The 14,091-nt window shown below is 40.1% G+C and overlaps 1 protein-coding gene across 3 annotated transcripts in view; it reads left to right on the top strand.

Moving 5' to 3' along the window:
• Positions 1–1,201: 1,201 nt before the first annotated feature.
• nek7 (NIMA-related kinase 7) overlaps positions 1,202–14,091 on the top strand; it is a 72,855-nt gene continuing 59,965 nt past the window's right edge. The window contains exon 1 of one of the 3 annotated variants that reach the window (XM_038715453.1): positions 1,202–1,493. The gene's annotated coding sequence lies outside the window, so the exon portion shown is untranslated. The remainder of the gene's footprint in view (positions 1,494–14,091) is intronic. The other 2 variants (XM_038715452.1, XM_038715451.1) reach the window with 2 other exon arrangements.

The raw sequence follows: 14,091 nt of genomic DNA, 5'->3' as shown, positions 1-14,091 counted from the left end.
GATAGCAAGTGAGACTGTGTGTCGAGCTGTGTGCATATAACTGTGTTAGAGAATCCATTAAGGCTTGGCTGCCTCCATCTCTCTATTTCACACATGCAGTCACATACATACTTACACAATGTCAATGAATGTGTAGTTTTGTTGTAACTTCAGAATATGTCACCCTCAGTGTTTAAATAACTACGTATATTTACTCACTAATAAAACTACAGCAACATTTGTTTACAGTACTAACTGTCATTATATGCCTATTTCTACTTCTACTCCTCTACAGTTCAGAGGGAAATATCGTACTTTTTATTCCACTACATTTATATGACAGCTATAGTTACTCTGAAGATCAAGATTTTACACCAAAAACATATAATCTACTTATAAAATAGGATGCAGTTTAATGGATTAAACTGCCAAAACATTAAATAAAATAGCTTGACTTTATTTAGTTGTTATCTCCATGACATTGGAGCAGTTTCATCCGCTGATGAAGATTGTGAGATGCAGTTCAAAGCTTCAAAGAAAAGGATACGGTATTATAAGTAGCACCTTGATTTTAGGTTTGTCTGATCAAACTACTATTTCCAAGTTTGAGATTTAACTTTCACACTAAAGTATGTAAAGTACTGTAGTTAAAATTGGCTCAATATCACCCAGCTAGTCCAGTGGATTGTCGGCAGAATAGGCCAACATAGAAAAATAACACTTTGGACAATCAGGAGTTGCTGCATACAAATTAATGCTCAAGTAGCCTACTAACTATCCAAAACAAGCCTCGATTATCAACTGTGTATCAACTGGTAATTGTACCACACCCTTAGGTGCCCTAAAAGCTCCAATTTCAAATGAAATTTTCAGTTTTAGGTCATTCATTCAACTGCAAATTTCATCAGCGAATTTGCACCACTAATCAGCTACGTTTGGTCCTGCATTTTGATCTTGTGGCACTGTACTGTAGGGGGGCCCTATCTTAAAATGTGAGATGCAGTTGAAAGCTCTGCAAAAAGCTAGTAAGTGTTCTTGAGTTAAGATGTTTTTGTGTCAGTAAATATCTTGGAAATGTTTCAGAAACGTGTAATGGGAAAGAGAAAAAAACAGACGAGAGCTGTTTGTGTGATTTGAGTTTGAGTTTCCCTGTTGAATCTCGCGGTATTTGACAGCTTCCCTCCACTGTTTGACATTTGCGCCTCCCCTGCGCTCCGGGAATGCTGGGTTGTTTACATTACTGGCACACGGGTCAGGAGTGTGGCGATGAGAGGGGCCTAGTGGAGAGAGACTGTCTGAAATCACGTACACACTCTCGACTGGCTCTACAGCACAGACTGTGTTTTTGTTAGCTCTCAGGCAACGGTGCCACGCAAGAAGAGAGGCCAGCCGAGTCGACTTTTTGGAGCGACCTTGGAAGGAAAGGGAAAGTCAAAACAAAGGCAACCGCCATACCCATCAGGAGAAACTCTCAAGGCAACAGGAATAGCTTAGCAACAGAGACTCACTTCCTGGTAAGAACTGAGACACCGTTAGCTCACAGTGAACTTGTGAAACCGTACTAACGCTACATTGTACCACTTATAACCTGTAAACACCTGTATTTGAACTTGGTTGGGAATTGACCGTCTTACAACGCTCAGAATTCTGGTGCAAACACGATTCTGGCACTCACTTGCAAAACTTTCTACGAAGTTTGCTAGCTAGCTTAGCTTGTTAGCTAGCATGTCGCATTGCTGACTTTCTCTCCCTTGACACTTCAGTCGCCGCTGTCATTTAAAGTTACCAGTGACATCGCGACGTTATGATTACAGTGTGTGAAAGAACAACTTTCTTCTAACTTAGCGTCATAACAAAGCCATACAAGTAAGCTAAACCTGTGGTGGAATGACAATAGCCAAATGTTACAGCAGCCTTTACAGATGCCATGCTACAGTGTTGCAATGATGCTGCATTAACTTACAGATCACTGTTACTGCATAATTACTTACTTGTAAGGGCGTTCTTATACAATTATAGGTTCTATTCTTAAAGGACAGTCTTGTGACATTGCAGAATATGTCTTTCTTAACTCTGAAGTTGTCATGCTCATGATTTATGTGTTTGTCTTTGCAGTGTAGTTTGTGTATAAGTTAACCTGTATGTGTGGTTACGATTGTCTTCTGCAGAAGCAGTTACCGTTCTTGAAAGTAATATATGTGCAACAGCAAATAGCCATTCAGCCCTACAAGCTTAATTTACTTAGGATAATTAAAGTGACTACCTATTATCAATTGGAGCATTTCTAGAGGAACTCCATTTAGATAAAACAGAGTAATGTACTACCTTGCGAGTGAACAGACAACATTAGGCTGTGCCATTATAATCGTCTACTTACTTTTAGAGAAAGGGAGACTTTCAAAGTCAATGAGCTTATTAAGTGGACACCTTTTCTTTGCCATTGTATAATGCATTGTAAAGCAAATGTTATATCTGCATCTTTTAAATTAACTTACACACTACAGAAGTTGCACACTGCAAGCACATCATGCATTTTTCCAAGTAGAGAGCAGAAACTTCTAGTACACATATCCACACCGTATCTGCTTGGACTAAGCTTAACCGGCAACTTCACCTGAGTGTTCACTCAGCCACGCTCATTGTGATGTGTATGAATTATGGAACAAAAAATTGAATGATTAAATACAGAGCTGATGAAAGTAGCATGTAGGTGATGTATAAGCTTACAACTTAAATGAACTGATTAAGTGAGATAATGATAAATAAAGGCAGAGCCACTAGCTAGGGTTTTTCGTATCTCAGGCGAGGCAAAGGTGACTTACTAAATTTTGATTTATGAACTTTGATTTATTATTTTAATAGGATAATAGGAATTTTATTGCCACCTTAACTTGGCTAATAGTGAACTGGCCTATGATTGATACATTGACTACATTCCAGTCAAGATGATAAATGTTTAGTGATAAATGGCATGCAGAGTGTAATAAACAGAAACAGTGTTTAACAAATGAAGGTACTCTTATTAAACCATATCTTACTAATGAATTATAAGAAGAAATATATTAAGTTATTTAGATTTTATACAGCGTTAGTTCCAACCCTCACTGATGTGCGAATATATTGTTAGGCTACAACCAAAGTAGTTAGCAATCTCACACAAGGTTGCTTCTGTATTTTTTTCTTAAAACGTTGTCCATGTTTACAAGCCTTACTACCAAAAAAATGTTTCTTAGCCATTAAGTCATTTTGTGTGTATTGTTTTCATCTTTGTCTGGAAAAAGACTTGGCTCAAGTGCTGCTTCCAGATGTCTGTTCTACGCTGTTAAACACCATAAGAGTTACAGCCTGGAATACAGGGTTTATTTGAAAAAGAACTACTGGTAGCTGTAAAGAGATTGTTTATTTGAATGAAAAATAAACCAAGAAGTATTCTTTTGGGAAAAGAATGGCTTTCTTGTGTGACCCACTGCTTTTTTTGTGAGTCAGAATGGTTATTGCAAAACCTTTACATACTGATTGCATCCACCGTTCTATTCAGACTTTAGTGGACCATTTTGTAATGGCTCTTCTATTTTAATAATAATTCTATAATAATAATAATATCAGAATCAGAATCACTTATTGGCCAGGTATGTTTACACATATGAGTAATTTGATGGCTTACATTACTCATAATGCACATACATAAAACATGCATAAACAAACAGGACAGCAAGCTCAACAGACACAAACTACCATGTAGAGTTACACACATACACATGATTAAAACAACAACATTTAAAAAAAATATGTGTGTGTGTGTGTGTATAGATATGATCTATCTATCTATCTATATATATATATATATATATATATATAGTGAGGAAAATAAGTATTTGAACACCCTGCTATTTTGCAAGTTCTCCCACTTAGAAATCATGGAGGGGTCTGAAATTGTCATCGTAGGTGCATGTCCACTCTGAGACATAATGTAAAAAAAAAAAAAAATCCAGTAATCACAATGTATGATTTTTTAACTATTTATTTGTATGATATAGCTGCAAATAAGTATTTGAACACCTGAGGAAATCAATGTTAATATTTGGTACAGTAGCCTTTGTTTGCAATTACAGAGGTCAAACGTTTCCTGTAGTTTTTCACCAGGTTTGCACACACTGCAGGAGGGATTTTGGCCGACTCCTCCACACAGATCTTCTCTAGATCAGTCAGGTTTCTGGGCTGTCGCTGAGAAACACGGAGTTTGAGCTCCTTCCAAAGATTCTCTATTGGGTTTAGGTCTGGAGACTGGCTAGGCCACGCCAGAACCTTGATATGCTTCTTACAGAGCCACTCCTTGGTTATCCTGGCTGTGTGCTTCGGGTCATTGTCATGTTGGAAGACCCGGCCTTGACCCATCTTCAATGCTCTAATTGAGGGAAGGAGGTTGTTCCCCAAAATCTCGCAGTACATGGCCCCGGTCATCCTCTCCTTAATACAGTGCAGTCGCCCTGTCCCATGTGCAGAAAAACACCCCCAAAGCATGATGCTACCACCCCCATGCTTCACAGTAGGGATGGTGTTCTTGGGATGGTACTCATCATTCTTCTTCCTCCAAACACGGTTAGTGGAATTATGACCAAAAAGTTCTATTTTGGTCTCATCTGACCACATGACTTTCTCCCATGACTCCTCTGGATCATCCAAATGGTCATTGGCAAACTGAAGACGGGCCTTGACATGTGCTGGTTTAAGCAGGGGAACCTTCCGTGCCATGCATGATTTCAAACCATGACGTCTTAGTGTATTACCAACAGTAACCTTGGAAACGGTGGTCCCAGCTCTTTTCAGGTCATCGACCAAGTAGTTCTGGGCTGATTTCTCACCTTTCCAAGGATCATTGAGACCCCACGAGGTGAGATCTTGCATGGAGCCCCAGTCCGAGGGAGATTGACAGTCATGTTTAGCTTCTTCCATTTTCTAATGATTGCTCCAACAGTGGACCTTTTTTCACCAAGCTGCTTGGCAATTTCCCCGTAGCCCTTTCCAGCCTTGTGGAGGTGTACAATTTTGTCTCTAGTGTCTTTGGACAGCTCTTAGCTGTTAGTAGTTGGATTCTTACTGATTGTATGGGGTGGACAGGTGTCTTTATGCAGCTAATGACCTCAAACAGGTGCATCTAATTTAGGATAATAAATGGAGTGGAGGTGGACATTTTGAAGGCAGACTAACAGGTCTTTGAGAGTCAGAATTCTAGCTGATAGACAGGTGTTCAAATACTTATTTGCAGCTGTATCATACAAATAAATAGTTAAAAAAATCATACATTGTGATTTCTGGATTTTTTTTTTTTGATTATGTCTCTCACAGTGGACATGCACCTACGATGACAATTTCAGACCCCTCCATGATTTCTAAGTGGGAGAACTTGCAAAATGGCAGGGTGTTCAAATACTTATTTTCCTCACTGTGTATGTATATATATATATATATATATATATATATATATATAATTAGTATTTACAATGTGAACAGCATGCGTTGTAAGTGATTATATTTACGTTTAAAAAAAGGAAAATAAATAGTAATTAGGTTACAGGTAAAGTAGATGCTAGAGTCTAGGGCTGCCCCGACTAACGATTTACATAGTCGAATCAGAATTATCAAGTCTTGCCTATAGTCGACTGATAGTCAAATCATTTACTGTGCTTGTGTGGCGATTGCGAGTGTGCGCGGGGCGGGGGACACAAACTGAGGCTTATTGTTGACCCTTTTCTCTCTGCTCGCCTGCCATTCACTGGTCTTGTGCAGAGTTTTGCGTGCATGCCATGCGGCTAACAGCTGCATGCATGTTGCGGTTCCTTGCGGGTCTATTTCAAGTACTATTTAAAAACAATGTAATATTCTTTCTGTTAAATTCAAATCAAATTAGCTTTATTGGAATGAATTTATAGCAACAATATTGCCAAAGCTATATAGAAAGTACATAAGGACAATTCATTTCATACATTTCATTAGAAAAGGAAATAAAACTAAATAAAAAAACTATTAAGAGCTTTTTTTTCTTTTCTTATGTTTTTATTTACAGCATTATATATTAAAATTTATATTGTAATAGGCAGTATATTAATTTATTAGGTGAAAAATGGTAGTTCTATGTAAAATCAGACATTGAGCACCCCCATATCACCAAAATGGCATGATCCTCATTTTGCTGCGAAGCTTCGACTGTGAGATTGACAGTCGAATCAGGCTCCGCCCATCAAAGCATCGAATCTTCGACTATTAGGGGTCAGCCCTACTAGAGTCACAGAGTTAGTTCACAGGGATTGTCCCTGACACTGTGTGTCTGGAGTTAACTGCTCAGTGATTATCATGATAATAATGATAATTTTATAAATAAGCTTGGAAAGAAAATACAACCTAACAGCACAACAAACAGGCACGGAAAGTAAAACTCAGAGATTAATCACACAGGTATGCAGGCAGTGCCTTGCCTCTACTAGGCCTAACCATTTTGGGGGTCACAGATGGGTTGAAAACGGTATCTCATGCCATGTTGCTGTCGCTGCCTATCACAGCCAAATATTTCAGGCGTCATACTATCACGTTTGGCTACGCTGCAGAGAGATGATTCAGACGAGAGTAAGTTGGAACTGACATACCTTGTTGACCCAATTATTACTCACTTCTGTGTTGCCACATTCGATCATCGTCAAAGACAACAAGCTTGAGCCTGCCAGCGTCATCGGGTGATGGAGATGAACACCGGCTGGCTCTGTGAAGTTGACTATCAAGGAATGTGTCATGAACCGGATGATCAGCAAATGGCTGCCAAATGTTTGCATCAGACTCTGTGGTGAGGGATTTCTGCCAGTATATCCCGCTTTGAATTTCAGCTGATGAGAGGTGGATCACTTTTGACATGCCTTGGCAAAACTTTTATTATTTGCCTTGTTCTATTGTTTGGATTAAATAAGGGTAATAAGGGTAGACTAGAAAGTTGTAATAACAGTAGTGATCAGTAGTGTTTAGCCAGATTTAAATGACAACTCCTGAAAATAGAAGTACATAGAAAGAGGAGCTTGATTTTTATTGATTATTGGAAGAGGTACTGATGATTGTCACATGAGGAAGAAGTTGTCCCTCTTTGAAGCGCAGATATATACCTGCCATGCTTTTCCTATGATTAAGCTTGGGTTCACATACATATTGGCCTAGGCCATACATATCGTCTCTGTCAGTGGACTTTAATGGCAGCTAAACTTTCTACTACTAAACATTCAGAGTGAGATCTAAAATGCCATTCATTGGTGTGGAGAAATCTGCTGCACCCAAAGCAGTGATTTAGCACAGTGGAATTTACCAAATCGCTCTATCCTGTGAGAGTTTCCTGTTTTAGCCCTGAAGCTGGCCCCGCTGCTGGATTAAAGATCAGATGAGACATTTGTCATCTGACCACTTTAACAGTCATCTTGCCTTTGGGTTTCACAAAGAACAAAAAATGTTAGCTCAGTTTTTTTTTCTGTTGCACAAAAAATTTGAAGAAAGATTCTTCCCAAGGCAATTTTTGAGCTACATTAAGCACTGTCTTTTGCATGATGTCAAAGACCTTGGCCAAGCATTGTACAGAAATGATGCTCGGCAAAGGTAGAAGATCACTGCTTAGGATATAGGCTTGTTTGGTGTACTTTCTTCGTGATTAGTTGTTGTATTATAAAATAATAAAAAAGCAAGTAAAAGAAACTTGATGTCTACCCCAGAAGAATTTGGACTCCAGTCTTTCCTTTTCAGGCTCACTTTGGTTAGAGTTTAGAGTAAGGTCTTTGGCAATGAGAGTGGGCTGTCTAAGCAGCTTTTTCTACTCTCCTCAACAGCCAGACAGTCAATATTTTTCATATCCATCTCCATTCTATCTTACGAAGGGTCACTGATGTTTCAAGCATTCAAATATCCTTGGAGGATGCCTCGCGGCTCCCTATGTCACGTGAAAGTTCTCAGTTGCACTGTGGTGTTGATGCCTTTTCTCAGTGGGCTCTGAAGTGTTCTGGGGGGGAAACTGACTACAAAGACATGCAAACACAAAAATTGCTGACCTTGGACCCTGTTTAAAGTTTATGAAACACTTTCAGTGCCCCTGTGTAAGCTTATGTCATGACCACACTATATCATTCAGTGGTTTATTTCACTGCAGTTAGTATTTTTTTTTAAATCCTGCTCTATATGAAACAACTCTATTTATATGTAATGGAGTTATGAACCTATTGAAGCAATGGATTAATTACAGTAATATCATAAAATGCATTTTCTCACCACCCACAGTAAAGAGCCTCTAAGCAGAAAACAACAATTAAACAAAGGGAAATAAAGAAGAAATAAATAACTTAAGTGTGTCTGCCTTTCTAAAATGCACACTAGAAAGGTTAAAACAAGGCACACTTTTTTTGTCTGACTCGACAGACGTGTGTAATGTAGCTGTTTGTATTTTTCTCATTTCGCACATATGCACAGTTTGGTAACTGAGTGGGCACTTTTATTTGAGAGTCAGTATTTTACCAACCATGGAAGCCTACATAAATAGCCGTTTAGTTAGACTATTTGTGGACTAACTGCTCATGCATTACACTGTAGCTATCCAGTGCCTATAGCATATGAACTGTGTCTGTAGGTCACTGCATGGCGAGGAATAAGCTGTTTGTTGCAATCTAACCAAGGCTACCAAATCAATGTTGGCATATTGTGAACTGTGCTGGAAAGATGACTCTCAAGCAACATCTTTCTTTTCTTTATTGGAGATCACTCTCCAATCGTCCCGTCTCCCATTCTATCTCTTTTGATTACCCACACACAAATATACAAATCCCTCAGGATACAAATTCACTTTCACAGAATAATTACAAGATGCTATATGCCACTGTAAACACCACATCAGTGACAGTGACAGCATGTATTTGTCATGAGATGAGACAAAAGCAGAATGAATTTGCACCCATGAACAGAATGAGGGAGGGAGATTTTTTTTGTGTGTTGCATGCTGACTGTGCTATGGGCGTTTGTTCCAGCCTCATCACAAATGAGCCTTAATGTTTCACACGGGATTTGCTGCAGAAGAGAGCAAAATTTGTGTGAGAGCATCTTGTTTTGACAGACTGTCTGTTTTACCCTCCCTCTTTTCAGTGTGAAAAGCCAGGGACATTTCACTGTCTCTCCTGCACTCTTTCTTTTTTTCTTTCACGTTGTTTCTTTTTTCAGTTTTTCTTTTTCTTTTGATGTTCTGAGTTGATCTAGGATTAGGGTCAGCTAAGGCATTTCTCAACTGATCAATATCGATTTTTTTAAAGCCAGATGATTATTATTTATTTATTGTGCAGTATCCCAGCTGTTAACAACGTCCTCAGTGCACTCTGTTACAACACTGGAAATATATACATATATAAAACGCACAGTGTTGCAAGTGACTAAACTGCTAAACCGTGCAAACAGAAAATGGTTTCAATTCATTATATTTATGTTGTCATTGTGCGTTCACTGGAGAGTAGAGTAGAGCTACTTGGATTTAAATGAAAAGGGTGATTTGTTTCTCTATTTTTTCAGATGTTAGTGTTGCTATTAGTTGAAATCTGCATTAGAACATGATATTTTGCTTGATAGCCAAATCTGTCCATATGTTCCACACCTCCACACACAAACTCCTCACTATGGATATTATGTGAAATACTCTGGGACAATATACAAAATATCATAGAAAACTATGAATCAAAGATTGTGATGCAGGATGTATTTTCTAAATGCAGTGCTATTTAGTTGTTAAATTTACTATTTATAAACTTGGATTGGCTTTGTTAATTTTAATGTAGACCTTTCTTTATGAATGCACTGTGCAGTTGTATTATGTTTAAAAAATAAATGAATATCAGATTGGAAGTAAATACCACTTAAATGACTGTGATCACAGGCAAAAAGCTTTACTTGTGAAATCCATATTTTTTTGTTTTCAGTCTTTTATTTCATGCCTCGTTTGGGTGCGGGGGACATCTTTCTCCACCTCCCCTCCTCGTCTCTGTCTGTGTTTGTACCCTGACTCACAGCAATGTTCCATGGTCTCCCTGATCTCTTGGTTTGGCCTGGGGCTTTGAGGTTGTGGTCAAGGCCTGGGGGCATGAAGAAGGAAGAGGAGTCATAATGAGAAGCTCCCCTCAACTCCTGCTGCCTAACCTGCCCTAGAGCCCCTTTGTCTCGCTCCCTTTGCACTTCCATGCCACCCATCTCTTCTCCTCTTCCCGCATTACTTCCTCTCGTCTTAGGCCCTTACTTCTTCTTACTTACCAGCCCCCTCTTCCCTATTTATTCTCCACTTCTTCTTCCCTCTTTCCATCCCTCAACCTTTGTGACTGTCGGTCCGTCCCCCCATTCTTGCCTCCGCTCTCCTCTCCTGGGGATCTTCTCTACCCAGGGCCTTCCCTCATTCTCCTTCTCCCTGCCCAGCCTGGCCCACAGTCAATGGGAGGCAGGCAGCCTGACTCCCTCAGAGCAGCAGGAAGCTGCAGCAGCAGGGGTTAGGCCTGTATGGCGCTGCCGGCTGGCTCTGTCAGAAGTCCTGCCAAGCCAAGGATGAGAGACCTTTGCCAGTGCGGTATTGGGGCACCGAATGAAAATATTTTACAGATGTCTGAAGGCAGGCATCAGGAGTCAGCAGCAGCTTACTCAGGCCCAGCGCAGAGGTGTCTTTTAAGTGCAAACGATGTGAATGTTAATGTATTTGTGAGTAGTATTTATGATACAGAAAATTTACTTTAAGTATAAATAGAGGAGAAGGAGGGGAAAAGAAAAGGAAGTGGGTGTGTGGCAGGAGGAGGGAAGGAGGCTGGTCTGATTCTGGATTGGCTGCAGGAAAAGTGATTGATTTGGTTGGATTGCAGTTGAAGGGGGGGGCATCCAATGCGACTGTACTGTGAATGCCTGGCTGGGTTCCCAACCGGTTCTGGCTTGACAGTTTAACAGTGAATATTTAACATTGTACCACACTACAGGGCTTGGCTGTAAACAGCAGTCAGCAAGCAGCAAAGCAGCAAAAGCCTGCGTGACGCTGGGCCTTGGTTGTAAAGCCCACCTAAAAACAACGCACAAGCAGGAAGCGCATCTTGAAGTTCTGCTTTTAGAAAAAAGGCAGATGGCAATAGTTGGTGGTGTCACACTGTAAAAAAAACAAAACACTAGGATCCCCTGATGAAAGCAGCTCCCGCTTGCTTTGAACAGCAAGTCTGTCATGGTTGGTGTCTGCTGTGTGGCTGCAGGTCAAACTGTGATACGCAACTCCTGGAATTTGCGCTTTTTAAGTTTTTCATGTTCAAATCGTCTGGGGGGGAAGGGGGGTTCATTAATATTAATATTCTAATATGTGAAGGTGGCAGGGAAGACCGATCTGGTTTAGCTGCTTTCAACCCCTGTTGTGAATCTTTCTCTCTGTTTCTCTTGCTGTCTTTCTTCCCTTCTGTCTTTCTCCTCAATTTCCGTAACTGCCGTTTTCATTTTCTGAAGATTGTTATTCTATACTGTTATAGAGAAGCCTATACTGAGATTCCTATCTGATACTTTGGGTTAAAATATAAGATTTTGGTCTAAAGTATTGTCAAACCTCTGTATTTAAAGTTGTATCTCACAAAGCAGATTCTTAGGTTAGCTTGCAGCTCTGTATGACATGCTAAATCTTAACATATTTGGTCAGTGAACCCAAATGCACTATAGAAATCAATGGATTACACCTTTTTTTTATATTACCTTTTGGATAATGACTTGCTTGATTTGAAATCAACTTTAGGATGTGTGGGAATATAAAGTTCAGGTTTAAAAAATGAAAACAATGAGCCTCAACGACCAAACTCACCAATGTCTTTTATTGTTTTAGATGATTTTATGTTAGAAAGTGTATAAAAGAAAACACATGTTTTTTTTAACATTCAAACTGAATTGAAATTGAAGGCAGCAGTTTGTGTGATCATCACTCTCATAGATTGTTCCTGTTTGGCCTCTGAACGCTTCGAAAAAAGGAAGTTCTCATTGCTTGTGCTTATCTGATGACGGAATAAAGATGTGGCAAGAGTGATGAAGTCTAAGCAGACTTGTGTGATTGTGGAGGGATGGATGGGAGAGAAAGATGGGTTGTATGATGTCGAGAGTTGAGTTAGATGGATCTGATGACAGGATTAAGAGAGTGGTTAAGACTGCATTAGCTATTACTAGCTGGATGAAAGTGATTGTTTACAGGGTGATGACATTTGATTATTTGCTGTTTTTGTGGGCTCTCTTTCCATCTCCAAATCTTTTTTGAATGATCATTTGGATACAGTGCAATTTGTGCTTGTATACAAGGGTTTTGGGGTGAATTCACTTATTTTGGGGATCCAGTTGTTCGCCAGGGATCCTCGTTATTTGCTTCATGCCTCTGAATTTGTTTGTGTGTTGTTTATTGTGTCCAGCTGATACTAACTTCCCACTGGGAATTAGGTTCAAAATAAACAAACTGTGTCTGAAGATGAACCGATGACATTTGGATTCAGCTGTGGCTCTGGTAATCTCTACTTGGCCCTGATATATAGGAATGAGGCTGATTTGTGGTGTTTAACAGATGTTGAGTGAATGGAGGGCACAGTCCAGCCTCTGTGTGAGGGATGGTGAAACAGGTCTGACATCTCTCCTGAACTGAAAAGGGAAATCCCTGCGGGCACAGAGCAGAGAGGAGGGATAAGGGAGGAGGGCGAGAATGGAGAGTGGTGTGACCCCTTAGGGGTAACGTTATTCTCCGATCGTCAGCTCCTTACACACACACTCACACACATACTGGGATTCTCTTGTCGGTGTGCCGAGGGATTCACTCATGCAAAGAAGGATGAATATCTGAGGAATAAAAATAAACATTGAAGTTCTTGTGTGTCTGCCTGTGCATGTGTTGTGCTCACATGCATGTTTATATGTTTCTGTAATAATTTACAAATGTACTTATTTGAGGTGTTTGGTGTGCTACTGGAATCTATTGAAATAGTTGCGTTATTGTCAGTTTCATAGTTAGGAGTCATCCTCCATGGAAGTATGACAGCATGGGTGTATACACAGACTTGTATGCAAAGGACTGTGTTTGACCTCAGACTGAGTAGCGAAGCTCTGGATCTGGTTAGAAGACTCTGTATGCGTGTGTGTGCGGCAGCCAGCATGGCCCACCACAGAAGCCACAGTAGGCTGAAACCGAACCAGAGCCAGAGCCAATCTTGATTTTTGTGGAGCCGAGTTCCCATGGGTCCACTATTAGTATGTATTCAGTATATGCATCCAGTTTTGCATTGATTTCTATGTGTGTCTGCATCTGTTGGTGTGTGAGTTTATGTGTATTACGTTATTGTGCGGACCACATTTTGTGTATTGGTATCTATTTCTCTCCTTATTGAGTGCTAGGGTTGAGCCAAGGTTGTTTTGGGTTCAGGGTCTTGGATGTTTCTACTACTGACTGTGGAGATGCTGACGGGTTGTGGTCTTCTTCCCTCGTCCCCCACACAGCATATGAGAAGGCTTGGGCCCAGAAAAGCCCAAGCACGAGTCCTTAGCCCTCACGTTAGCGCTCAACTATGTAACGAGACATGCCTGGGAACTGCTCCTCTCACATTACTAATGATTTGGACATCTTGCTCTTGTCATTTCCTTTTAGACAAACTTCGATGCTGATGCAGGGGTAACTGCTTCAAACTATCAAGGGAGAAGGGGGGAAAACTTGCTTGAAGGGAGTATGAGGGACTTCTGGTTTTGTGTGAAGGGAAAATACACTACATTCACCAGATGTTTTTTTAAATGGTTGTTTCATAGATGAGAAACTCAAATGACAGGCCTCATCATCTCCAAACAACACAGAGATGGGTCAACAATTTCTACTTTATCATTTCTGTACCAGAACCACTGCCTGTCACTGCCTGAACTGCATGCAGGCTGGCTGTAAAAGTCTGTTTGGTGTTGTAGCTTTGTGATCCCCTTATATACGCCCACTTTAATGTGCTGTGTAAACAGCAAATGTCGCATTAACTCTTTTTTGTATTTTTTGCGGGTTCATCCAAACTGTGTTTTTGCTTTGTCCAGTTTCTTTGTCCATTGGTT

This window comes from Micropterus salmoides, unplaced genomic scaffold (assembly GCF_014851395.1).
Source record: "Micropterus salmoides isolate LMB-PRFRI ecotype aquatic unplaced genomic scaffold, ASM1485139v1 Ms_hic_scaffold_13, whole genome shotgun sequence".
NCBI lineage: Eukaryota > Metazoa > Chordata > Actinopteri > Centrarchiformes > Centrarchidae > Micropterus > Micropterus salmoides.
Note: the sequence above shows the minus strand (reverse complement) of the source record. Positions and strands in the feature narration are given on the sequence as shown.